Raw genomic sequence first — 3,816 nt, forward strand, 5'->3', positions numbered from 1 at the left:
AGGAAATCACTAAAGAATGCAGGGCTAATGGAACAGGCTCTGTTTGCACACTGTTTCTTCTAAGAAGCCATTTGCACACTTAAACCACTGAGTGCCTATTTTTGGGGGGAATGAAGAGGTTTGAAGCTAACTTTGTACAGTTTTTTTTTTTGAAATTGTCCTGTCAGATACAAAATTACATGTAACTCTTGAAACTGGAATTTTCTTCAAAATTTAATTGGACTTTGCACATGTTGAACTTTCTAAAAATGCTGAATTCTCCAACACAGAACTGTATCAATAGAGATACAATGTACAAAATGCAATTTGGTTTCTTTGTGAACGTTCATACTTTTTAGCTGATGTTTCATAGCAAGAATATGAAACTGCATATGTATTTTATTTTTGGAACTCAGAACTCCATATACAATATTTTTAAGAGGGTTTGTTTTAATTGGAGTGGTAACAACTTATGAAACTGATTTTGGGAAAGGGACGGGGCCAAAATAATGAGCAGTGTCTGTCACTGAAATATGTTTGTTAGTTTGTAAGAAATTGAGGCTCAGTATTAGGAAATCTATCTTCTGTTGGATTTTATTTCCATTTATCTCAAGGCATCCTTTTCCATCTGTGCAACTTTTACGGAAGACTCAGTGTAAGAGTCGATGATGTCACCAGCATTCATGCTTCCATAAATATTTTGATGTGTAGATTTCTGTGGTTTAAAATACAGAAGATGGCTGGTTAGTTATTCCATCTATTTTTAACACTTTACTGCAAGATTTGTTACTAGTCTAAACCTAACAGTTGTGGATAAGCTGATAAGATTTTGATTAGGGCTAGGAAGTATCCACCTGGATAATGAGCCTGTTTCCCATTTTCTTTTGGTAGAAAGCCTAGTCCATATTTTAGTGAATTCGGGCTGCAGGAGAGACAGAGGCAGAATATTGATGTTCTCTAATAGGGAACTGCAACAGCTTAATGTATTTTATTTAACATGCAGCCTTCTTATAGGAAGGATTATTATTGGAATGAACAATACCACTGTAATGAATTATAATTACATGTTTTGGAGATTCTTTATGTATTTTAATTGAGTATTTCAATATCAGAGATAGTCCAGTCTCTGCTACTTTTTGAATTACAGTTTGACATTAGTTCTTTACATGCCTAGTAAATTATATTAAGAAAAAATACTTTGTCACTTTAAAGCCAAATTATGTGGTGGTTTGTTTTTTAACAAGTTTACATAAAACTATTGATCTGTTTTTGAATATTCAATTGACTACTGAAGAGTTCTTGATACTTTTATACAAAGAGAATTTTAATTAATGATAGCACTGTTTTAAAGCTTGAATTATGTCCATTTTTTTCTCAAATTAAGGAATGGTTGCACATATTTATGATGTTGCACATTGCACATATTTATGATGTGGAAGGCAAAGATACCTAAAATATTCAGGAAATAACCTGATTATGTTCCCCAGCAGAACATAATCTCTCTTACTGAAGGAGATACTTATCTATATGGTGCTATGTAAACATCAAACAGTTTTTGTGGCTGCCTTGACTGGTAGCACTTAATATCTAGCAAGATAAAGATTTTAATTAAAATTAAGATTGAATTAAATTACTTTTTCAGTTAGCAGATTCCAGAACTGTAAAACAAAATTTTGGGTTATTTGCTAAAATCTTGAGTTGAAAATGGAAAATCAGAATTATCAATTCCGTTTTTTAATATAAGCTATAAATTATCAGTCATGCCACCATTTAGGTGGATGCCTTCAGCAGGTTGGTTATTTTTCACCCTTTTCAGTGTCTTATTTTGTATTTATCAATTTAAACAGCTGGTTTAGTTGTGCATAAAAACTTAATGCAAAAATAAATTCTGAGTCTTCTCCAAATAATAAAAGGTGAAACAAACTATTGGTATTTTCAGACAGCACTTACGGATGGGAATTGTAGATTCCACATTAAAAGTTGGAAGTAGGGATAAAAATTGTACACTGGATGTGAATATTGTTTTAAATATCCCTTGCTTTTTCAGCTTATTGTACTAATAAGACTTATTGCTTATGTTTTGCACAATAAAAAAAATTCTTAAATGTTAAATATTTGATTAATGTTAAGAGATGATATTGCTTTTATAAAAATTATGTGCAATTAAGCCCTGGAAATCAAGAGTTATTAGTTAAATTGAGGTAAGCCATCCAAAATACATTAAAAATACAGTAATGCTTATTTTCAAATGTCTCAATGTTCTTAGGTTTCCTTGTAGTTAACTGAAACTGGGGAGTGTTTGTCAACAAGTAGCTGCAAGCTGAAAATGTTGATTGTATGTGTAAGGAAAATGATTCTGGATTATCTTCCAGGCAGTATTAGATGCTGCTCTGAAGGTCAAGATGGAATTCTGAGTCCTATAACCTGATCAAATTACTGTAATAAATGTCATAGGAGGTGCTGAACAGAAGATGAATGGCTGAAAAGTCTTGGGAGCTAGACCTTTTGTGAGCCATTACTGTCTGGAAATAATCTCAGTTTCTCAAGAAGTTCTGTTTCAGTGCAATGACCAGTTGCTTAAATGTACTGTGGTGAGCACTGAATGCTGATGATGCTATTTTTATTACAGCACTATAAAATAAGAGAAGAATCACAGGCATACAGGCACCCAAAGATCTATCCCATTCTAGCATCAAAATGAACACAGCTGTGTACCAGAGGCTAGAGCATAACAAAAAGAATCCAAAATATTAATAAAAATCCAAGATAAACTGCCTAAATCTCCAGGACACACTCTTCCTGAGGTTGTTGTGATAAAATTTATTTAAAGTAACTTAGTAATATTTTGTTTTCCATGGCTGAGTTCATCTTGTTACTTACTGAACACTGCCAGATTAGATTGTAGTTCTGAAAAACTGATTTTCAGAGAACTTGTTTATAAGACTATAATAAAACACTCACAACCATCACAAGGAAGTCCCTGTTTGTATCTGATTGTGAAATGGAAATGGAAAATGTGAATTCATATGTGTTGATCTTGGAAAAATGGGTCCAAACAAGAGAAATGTCATCATCTGGTTTCACTTGGATTAAACCAATGCTAGCCGTTCCTTTTAAAAGTTATCTTTTTAAGGTTGCTACAACTGTTTGTGCTGAGCCGATGTGCCAGTCTCTCTCTGAAATGCCTTCTGTGGTCCTCACTGTGGTTCCTCAGGTTCCAAGCCCTTCCAGATCACAGTTACTCAGCTTTTTCACTGGGATGAAAACAAGATTAAATACAATTGAAACACCTGGAATTGATGTATGGGCAGACATTTTCAGGAATGCCTGTTTTGTTAGCATTCATTAAAATGTGAGCCTGCAGAAGCCTAAGGCTCACAGTCAACTGCTTTTAAATGGGTAATTTCTTGGAGCTCCTTGGCTTATCTACCATTTTGTTGGGTGCTTTTGGCCAGTTGACTATCAAGCCATCCTGCAATCTCTGAGTGTGGCATCACAGCCATCTTGCCTTGAAGCCTTCACTGAGGGATTTATGTTTTGTAGGAAGCACAAGTGAAACTTGTAAAGCATTGAGGCACTACAGGTAGCTGAAGAGAGACATGTATTAGCGGGACTGGTAAGATCAGAACAGGGCACAGGCGTGTGCAGCAACTGCCTTCGGGTGTTACTGGCAGCAGATGGAAATGGATGGAGCCTTCAGGTTTTCAGGCCAGGGGATGGACAGACCAGTGTGGAGAGCAGAGGCACATGGCTGGGATGACAGCCTACACCACATGGAACAGTAAGAGCTAGAAAGGAATGAGGCAGCTGGAAACAGTAAAATTAAGTTGAAGAGCT

The sequence above is a fragment of the Corvus hawaiiensis genome, chromosome 1 (genome assembly GCF_020740725.1).
Source record: "Corvus hawaiiensis isolate bCorHaw1 chromosome 1, bCorHaw1.pri.cur, whole genome shotgun sequence".
Classification (NCBI taxonomy): Eukaryota; Metazoa; Chordata; class Aves; order Passeriformes; family Corvidae; genus Corvus; species Corvus hawaiiensis.